This window comes from Chaetura pelagica, unplaced genomic scaffold, assembly GCF_000747805.2.
Source record: "Chaetura pelagica isolate M959 unplaced genomic scaffold, ChaPel_1.0 scaffold20, whole genome shotgun sequence".
Lineage (NCBI taxonomy): Eukaryota > Metazoa > Chordata > Aves > Apodiformes > Apodidae > Chaetura > Chaetura pelagica.
This window is the reverse complement of record NW_009951958.1, coordinates 2,513,034-2,522,867: the sequence shown is the minus strand read 5'-3', so window position 1 is coordinate 2,522,867 and position 9,834 is coordinate 2,513,034.

Here is a 9,834-nt window from a genome sequence, read left to right as displayed (position 1 = left end):
CCCCTTTCCTCCCCTTTTTTCCCAGACCCAGTTTCCCTTTCAATTTCCCCACCTCTTTCCCCCCCCCCCCAAAGCAGTTCAGGGGCAGGGTGAAGGGGAAGGTGGGTTACAGTCACCTCTTCGCACTTTGTCTCTGCTGCTCCCTGCTCCTCAAGGGGAGGATTCTCACACTCTTCTTCTGCTCCAGAGTGGGGAATCTCCCACGAGAGACAATCCTCCCAAGAACAACCTCCTTCAGGCATCCACCTGCTGTGGCATAGGTCCTCCATGGGCTCACAAGTCCCGCCAGCAAACCTGCCCTAACATGGGGTCTTCTCTTCCTATGGGTCCACAGTTTCTGCCAGGAGTCTGCTCCAGGACAAGCTTCCCCCAGAGTCATAGCCTCCTTCAGGCATCCATGTGCTCCAGCACAGGGTCCTCCACAGGCTGCAGTTACATATCTGCTCCACTATGGACCTCTATGGGCTGCAGGAACCGTCTGCCTCACCGTGGGCTCCAAGAGAATCTCTGCTCTGGCACCTGAAGCAACTCCTCCCCTTCCTTCTTGACTGACCTTGGTGTCTGCAGAGTTGTTGCTCCCACATATTCTCACTCCTCTTTTCTGACTGCTGCCCTGCAGTGTTTTTTTTCCCCCTTCTTAATTCTGTTATCACAGAGGCACCACCACCATCGCTGATGGGCTCAGCCTTGGCCCACAGCAGGTCCATCTTGGAGCCAGCTGACATTGGCTCCATTGGACATAGGGGAGGCTTCTAGCAGCTCCACAGAAGCCACCTCTACAGGCCCCTACCTACCAAAACCTGGCCACCAAATCACTTGCCAAAGGCATCTGAGTCCCCTTTGCTCCGGCTGGGGCCATTTGCCCCCTCCACACAAAATCCAGCAGGATGCTTCCCACGGACCACAGCCACCCTTCCCAAAGCTTCCCAGGCTGGGCCAGCAGCATGGCATGGCTTGGCTGGGACCATCCCATTGATCCTCCACGTCCAGCCCCCAGTGTGACTTCCCCTGCAGCAACCGGGCGAGGCGTGGGCAGGGAGGTGGGGAGGAAGCATGTCTCACGGCAGGAGACCCGGGCTGCTTTCCCTTTCATCACCACTCGTTTACTTGGATTAGAGTCAGCTCTCTCCTGAATCCTTTGTTCGCTGTTTGTTATTCCACATGCACCCAGCACCGCACGTTCATCTTTATTAGCTCTAATTGCTTCCCCGTTCTAATGGGATCTCACTATTCGCGTACAATTGAAAGGAAATGTATTCATTAAAATAATTCTCCTCCTAACTGTTGTTTAGGGCTGCTGCTGTCAGTGCCTCTCGCTGTGGTTTTCTCCCTGCCCACTGCCAAGTGCTGGACAGGCCCAGGATGCAGGCAAAGCTTCGTTAATGATTCAATGTTAATGTGACCTGTAGGCTTCAGGCTCAGGCCAGTCTGGGCGATGTTTGCTAACAGAGGAAAGGTCCTGAAGCCACCTGGCTGCTCCTTCTGGGGCTGGAGGAGCACGTGGAGGGGTGGCACGTGTGCACTCCCATCATGATGGGATGTGACCCAGCAGCTTTCAAGGCCATGCAGGGGCTCTGCTCGGCCTCACTTGCAGACCCACACAACAGAGCTCCCCAGCACTTGCCTTCAAGAAGGAGTTAATGAGAGAGCAGCAGAGGGAGGATAAGCCAGGGATGCTTGAGAGTGGGAGAAACTGTGCTGGGCAAAGTCTCCCATCAAAATTAGTGACATGGGACAGATTCAAGCAGCAAATAAGTCACCTTCCTAACAGCTTTGCTTCCTCCCTGGCACTCAGGTCAGCTTGTCCTCCTTATTTTTGTCCTCCCAGTACTGCTAGTTACGCATCTTTAGGGAACAATTTAATGACCCTTCTTCCTTCTTGCTGTTTACACAGGGCTTTCCTTCCCCTACCTGGGTGGCTGAGGTGCCATCACCAATGTAGCTAAGCAACCTCCCCATTAGCACACTTGTGGCTCAGGCCAAGGCATCTCTTCACCAGCCTTACACAATTAGCCCCTCGGTTTTTATCTGCCATGCCCCTTTTCCTCCCCTCCTGATGCCTCCAAACTGCTTGTTTCTGCAGCACTGTCTGCTTGAATGAATAGATCTCCCTTCCAATGAAAGAAACATCCCCTGCTTTATCACATTCCCAATCCTCTGTGAAAGCTTCCTTCCCTTGCCTGGCATATTTCTGCCATAATTTGTTAAGACCATCATATAAGGCCAGGGATGGGAAACTGGCAGTTTCAGGGACTGCAGAGCTGTTTCAGCAGAGATGGTCAGGATGTTCTCCTGGAACATGATGCAGATGTATAGGAGTTGTCCCTGCAAATGGGGCTCGCATGGTCCTCCCCTGCTGGGTCACATTTAAGTCACTGATGGGCTAAATGAGCTCAGGCATAGTTGTGGGCTGGGAGGATCAGCTTGGACCAACACTACCACCCTGAGAGAGACCAAGGCAGAGATGAGCCCTGCCAGCATCTCCTGTGCTCTTGTTCCTGTCCCGTGTCACCTCTGCAGGAGTGGCTTTGCAATTGGCACAAAAGGTGAGCCCACATAATGTCCAGTTTCACTCGCAGGGTATTCCTGGACCCCCAAAAGGCTACCCCAGTGCAGACACAGCCTTGCAGCTTTCCTGGAGGTGATCCTGGACCTGAGCTGGTCTGCAAGCTTCATTTAAAATGCAAATGACTCAGCGTTGCCTAACAGCAAATGCACTAATGGGATGTGAGTTTGTGCCCGCTAATAGCATCCTGCAGCACTTCTGAAGTAAGCGTCTGCTTTGTCTCTGCATTTGTCTGTCACAGAAGAACATTACCCAGGCCCCGGCTCCCATTCTATTAATATATTTGCTTAATTATGCTGTACAGAGTGAGTGCCAGGCTGGCAGACAGACTGCGGAAGCTCTGCTATCACTGGAAGTGCTCCACTGAAGAAGACAGGGGTGACGACACAGGCAGATGACATCAGCCCCATGACATGTTCCTGCTCTTCCATCTGGCTCTGCAGACCCTTCTGACCTTGCCCTGCCAACTTCAGGCTTGCACAACATGGATGGGGGCTACCAAATCACCCCCAGATAAAAGACACATGCTGTGCTCCCCAAAAGCTTGCTCTGCACCTCCTTAAGCTGCTGAGTGCCACCTCCTTCCCCTAGCCAGGGTTAACTGTCTATCTGCATTTTATTCTCATAGCATGCTAGAGACCTTGTCTGTGTCAAAGTCTGGGGTTGGTTTTTGAGTTTTTTAGGATCCTAATGCATCTACTCTCCAAGTTTCACTCCAGTTACAAACCCACAGGGGTTGTCACTCACAGTGTTGCTTCACCATTTGCCTATTTCTGTTTCCCTGACTTGTCTAACAGTTCTGTTCCCTTGCTGGGAGGCAGCCCTGCTCTGCTCCTTGCCAGGACATGGCCCTGTCCATGCTCCCTGCCCCCCCCGCTGCCTCAGACAGATGCCTCCCACCCACCCAATGGCTCAGCAGCATCTCGCTGCATTCCCCAGCTGAAATAATCCCCCCCACACCTTGTCAGGTTTCCGCACCAGTGGCCACACTGTAGTTTAATTAAGGAGAAGCCCCTCCTTGCTGTAGACTTTGGCTTCCCAGCATATTTCCCTTGGGCCTCATCAACTGAAACACTTCTCTATGCCCATTTCTCCTCTACCCACAGCACAGCTCTCCCTGGGAATTCCCAGGGGAATAGGCAAACCCTGGATTTACAGTTCCTTTGTGTGTACCTGTGTGGGATGCCTCGACACCCGGGGTGCACCCAGGGGCATCTACTCATCAAATAGAGACTGGTCTTCCTGGGAAATGATCCTTTTGGTCCAAACCCTGGCTTTGCTCTAGGTTCAGCGCATCAAATTTAGCTCTTACATCTGCACCAGGTGCTGCAAACAGCTCCACAGCTATTGCACAGGCTGGAGTTTGTGTTCGTTCTCCAATAATATGTACAGCTAGCGATTGCTCTGTAATTGGGGCAGGAGAGGGGAGAGGTTCCAGCAGCCAGGATACCCAATTACTTGGTTTTCTCTCTCCATTGAGCTTGACAACATTTGTGAAAAATTAAGAGAAAGCAGTGCTCTTCCCTGCTTACAGGACGATTAAAAGCCTATCTGCCATAGGCTTCCAGATGTCATTTTATATTTTCTATAAAAATTTATAGGGAACCCAGCTGGCCCTAGAGAGTCAGTCTGAGGAGCACATAGCAAATTGCCTCCTGGCAGAGGTGGTTGTGCGGCACAAGCCAGCAGTGCCATGGCACACTGCCTTTCCCCAGCCAGGACTTCATGGCCACAGCAATGCTGGCACCAGCCAAAGCCTCTGCCTCAGCAGGAGGGCAGCATTTTGGGAGTGGGGTGGGCTCCTGTAGGCAAGAGGAGAGTGGGATGAGCCCCCTAAGCCGCTTCAGCTCCTTGGCATTCTGCACTCCTCGCTGCTGCTGGATCCTCCAGCAATCCCTGGCATTGCAAACCACATAGGAGTGCCGAGGGCAGCTGGACTGGCCTCTTCTCAGACTTTTGTTTCACATTTTCAGGAACACAAATTGCCATGGTTACCAAAGCCTGGGCTCCTCATTAGCAATATTTGCTCTCTATGTCAGATTGACGGAGTCATCCCTTCCCAGCGCTGGTGGGTGCCGTGGCCGTGCCAGCGCCTGCCACCCGCACGGGCTGTCCCTCCACCCACAGCCTTCTGCAGGGAGGAGAAAACCAGCCATGAGGACCTGGCACCTCTGGGTAAAGGCAGCAGCAGGACCAGGGGCACAGGCAGCTTTCCAGAGCAAATTCTGCTGCATTTCCCCCAGACCCGGTTATATCCACCGGCATCACCCCTGTGCCTTGCAGCCCCTTCCTGAGCTGCAGGAACAAACCCGCTCTCGTGTCCCCAGACACACATCACCAGCTGTAGTGCCTCTGAAACTGTGACATGCATCCACTGTGCCATCACTCAGCCCTGACTTCGCATCATCAGTGCTAGGGCCAATGTGCCTTTGTGACCCACTCTCTCCTTGTCTCCACAGAGGAGCTATTTAAAGCATCATATGGAACCATTTCATCTCTCCACAGAGGAATTTTGAGCACTCCTGGTATCTTACAGGGCTGGCTGGTGCCAGCTATGAAACCATGACCCTGCACCCTCTGGTCTGCAAGGCGGGAGTGACTGCGGGGATCCCTGCTCCTGCCAGGGAGCGGAGATCACCAATGGATGGTGGGGCTGGGAAAGCACTGCTCAGATTGGCAGCCTTGAGATGCTAACAGGGAGAAGAAACCTCAGCTCACACCAGAAACTCTGGACCTGATAAAATGTCTTGAATTATATCAGCATGTACATCGTTACCCTGGCAATGTAATGTCATCAGGCTCATCCCCAATGGCATGTAATTTTCTGTCACTGGGACAACACTGAACAAAAGCAAACCTGGACCAATACCTCCTCCTTTACCCAGACCTACCTAATCCCAGAGAAGCAAGTTAATAACCTACATCAGCCCAGTATCTGCTAGTTTTTTATTAAACTCCTCACATAACTTCTATATTATTTTTGTCCTTGCCAACTCAAGCTGCCCTGCTTCAGAGCCAGCAAGGACACACCCGCAGGAGATGTTTCATGAACAAACCTCAAGCTGAAATTTATTTGCTCTCACTATCTAATGAATTTATATGAATAATGAAATACTTTGTTAAAAAATAATTACTTCTAAAAGGACCTAGGTCAGATCCCAAGTACTCTGTGCACAGGATGGACTGAAACGATTGACCAGACAATTTATAACAGCTTGTTTGAGTGGCTCTTTTGGTGAGCAACTCCTGGCATCCAGCAACTCCCTGGTGCTCAGCAGGGCTCTTCCCATCAGTACCTGCCATGGCATCTGCTAGAACCTACCCATGTCTTTATCATCCAGCTGTGGATGAGCAGACTTTTTCTTACCCAACTGTGGCTTAATAAGTTTCTCCAGTGAGTGGAGATCTGTAAACAGCCCTATCAGTTATTCTGTCTGACTTGTAGTACAAAATTGTTTTCCTGCTCGTGAAGGAAACCTTCAGAGCAGAGCTGGGGATACACAAATGCAGACCCACGTAGACCATAAATAAATATACAGAAGTGCACACGCTCTTTTATTTCACATGCCTGAAAGCTAAAAATCATGTCTGATGTTCGGAAGAAAGGAAATATTTAGTTAAGTGAAAAAGAGAGAGCTGTAAGAAGGCAAGACAAACACCATATATATATATATATTTTATGGTGTAAATAGAAAGCCTGCACTTTCAGTATTTGCTGAATTATTTTACAGTGTATCTCTGGCAGAAATTGAAGAAATCTGCTTGCACCCAGCCACTCAATTACTGCACCTCGCTCTTCAGTGTGCCAAAGTGACATCTTACGAACTGGCAGAAGGATTTGCCTCCACACTCTCCCTTGCATGCAGGGAGGCTGCTCCACCGTGCTCAGAGTGTCAGGAGACTTTGCAGATTAGGTCAAAGGATGTTAATAAAGCACTTGAGTCTCCATATGGTATTTTGGCACTGAAATGTCAGCTGCTTTTCAGACACTGTACTTTAATAATTTCAGACAGGCCCCTTTTAAATGGTTTGTTTAGTTTGCTTAGAGAATAATATTTGTTATTTGGTTTTCAGAATGACTAATAAATGAACTGTCTTTGCTCGGGGAGAATAATGCCACTTAAGCAAAACCTAGTACTGCAGTTCAGAGCTATTTAATAAGAAATACCTGTCAGTGTCAGAATATATTTACTGTGCATTAGCTTTGAAGAATTGCAGAATTAGTTTTCCCCTTGCTAAGTTTACTTTATGTAAAATGTAACACATGAACTGTGAATATGTGGACAGCAAACAGACTGTATCAATGAATTCAGCCTCCCTCAGAAAATGCTGACAGTAGCAAGAGAAACACCTCCTAACAGACACAACTGACACCATCAAAAGCAAAACGTGTGACAGCTGCCACGGAGCTGCAGCCTCCTGCCTTCCTCCCCTTGTTTAAAAAACAAAACCCAATCCAAAACAACACGCTGTAGTCTATTTATCCACTTGTTTAATCCGCTGGGAAAGCATCAGCATAATTAAATGCTTTTAACCTTTTGGTTTTAACCCATGATCAAATGGCAGTGAAAAGAAAACCACATAGTCCAGGAGCACAAACTCTGCTTGGCCACTGAGCCCCCAGCACAGCCACCCTCTGCCCAGCTCCAGAGCTTCCCCAACCCTCCAGCCACCAAAGAACCAGCCTGCTGCGACAAACCCCAAAGTGGGGAAGGGGAATTGCCACTTTCCAGCAGCTCTTCAGCCCGGATCTGGAGCTGCAACCGCACCAATTCTATTATTCATGCGACTTGGCGCTCCCTGGCGTGACCCAGGTGCCACCTTGGGCTTTCCAGCCGTCTGGGGCAGCTTGTTGGGAGCCTGACGGGAGGTTGTGTCAAGAAGCAAGTTATTTACTTACAAACTGTCTCTGTGGCATCTTGACCATCTGGAAAGAATATGGAAATGAGACTTTTAGCAAGATATAGCCTCTCAGTTGATAAATTAACCAGGCACCTCCAGAAGCAGGTGCAGCTGATAAAATCATGTGCTTCTGAGCACATCCCAGATCGAACACACGTACGTGGGTGTGAGTGTACCCAGCTTCTGATCTCACCCACACATCTGGGGACCTAAGTCACACTACTGCAAAGCTGCCCAGGTTTCCAGGCTAACAAAGCCCAACTTCCAGCCATAAAATGTACATGCAATGAAAGGAGGGCCCAGGCAGGGCTGGGTTATAAAGCCCTGCCACTGGAACCCTGCTTGCACAACCCAACCTTCCCCGTGGGGACCAAGCCTGGTCCCGTGAGCAGAGCAAGGCTTTCACATCCTGCTGGGGTGTCTGAGGAGGCAGAAGCTCCTCACTCATTGCACAGAAGATGGAGTGAAGGCATGCACCCCAGTACAGTGCACTCACTGCCTCCCCAAAGCTGCAGTGGCCAGCAAGAGCTTGGTGCAGTGGGGGAGTCACATACAGCCTGGCACACGTGCAGGGACCTCTCAGCTCTTAATGCCAACCTCTTACTAATCAAAATATGCTATGCTAGTGGGTCTGGCTTCCTTTAGCACATAATTTGCTGATTGCCGGGAGAGTTCCCAGGAACTGGGGGCACTGGGACAGAAATTACAGCTGTCCTCTGAGCACTGTAATTTGTGCTGGAGCTACATGGCTCTCTGAACCACCCCAACACAGGACAATTAAGGCTGGAGTTAAGCCAGATACAGGTTGCTGGGATCAGAGCATGGAGCCCCAAATTAAGCAGTGTGAGAACCAAGCCAGGAGGCTCCACAGAAGTCTGTGAAATAGCCAAGTCCCTGGAACAGCCATCCTGCCTTTCAAATGCAAATGCCACCTCAAGGAAAGTGTTTTGTTCTTCGAGCCTGTGACTTTTAATCATCATAGCACAGAAAATACACCCAAGCACAGGAACACAGAGAAAAGGCTCCAGGGGCTGGCCCAGAGCAGGTCAGTGGCCCAGGGAAACACGCTCCCACCAGCTGAGTCACTACAGGGGCAAATGGTCAGTAAAATGCTGATTTTTCGCACGTCCCTGCCACGCTGCACAGTGACCTCCTGCTAACCCAGTCCACAGTCTTGCTAATGAACCACAGAACTTCCCAAAGCAGTTGGTGTATCTGATACCTGTTCTCCTTTCAACATCACACACAGAAAATGATATGCAACCACAGTCAGCTCCTCCATTGCCCACTTTCTGAGTGTCCCAATAAGACTTTCTTCCTGACACAAAGCTGGATCAGCACCAGGCCATCCATCCATAAACACATACACGGAACCCCAAAAAAGCAGCAGCCTGCTTTGCCAGTCCTGCAATAACCTCCACTGGGGGTGAGGGGCTCCCAAATGTCCGAATTATTTTCCAGTTTCCTGCAGTCTCCCTTAATCTCCTGGCTTCAGCATCAGCCAGGTGTCCTTTTGTCCCAGGGTAGCACCTTCCTCTCATCCCCTGCAGTTTTTTAAATGGGACCTATGGGCATAGTGGAGTTGGATGTTTTACCTGGCTGTGCCTGAGCAGATTCTCCCCATGTGGGCATCAGGCAGGTGGATGCCACCAGACCCTGGAGGCCAAGAAGATGAGACCCACCAAAAGCTTCAGGAACATCTCAAGGGAGCTGGAGATGCCCCAGCAGAGCTCTGAGTAGGGAACAGTATCCCAAGGTGACAAACACAGACTTACTTGTGCAGGGCAGGGGACACTTCAGGTTAAGTGCTGCTGGTCCTGAGCTCTTCCATAAGCAGTTTCCACATATAAGGCTCGGTGTGGTCTGAACTTCTTCTTCTTACTGGTAGTGGTGATTCTTGTGTGCTGAGGGGCAGCACAACAGCAGCAGCCAAGCATCTGTCCCTCAAGCCCCTGGTGTAGCTGTAGGAGTCTATTCAGGTTTTTAACACTTTTCTCTAAATATTTTTTTCCCTCTACACATAGGATTGCATCAAGCTCAGGTGTGCCCAGATGGCTCTGGGAAACCCATGGGACCTCAGAGTGGGATTTACTCACCACAGTACTATGTAAACATATATGTACTTTGATGTCTGTGATTCTATTTTGTTAATTGACTGAAAAAGGCAATTGTGTTAAAAAGCTAAAATCTGGGAAATGGTCAGATGATCTTGGATACTTGCAGTGCCAACAGGGCTTGAAGCTGAAGCTGGCAGAGGCTCAGCCCCTGTGGCTACAGAGCCCAAGGCTCTCCATGTGGACTTACCATCAAACTCATAGCCCACTGCAGCAGCTAAGCAGTACAGAAGGAGAAAAGCCTCTTCAGCA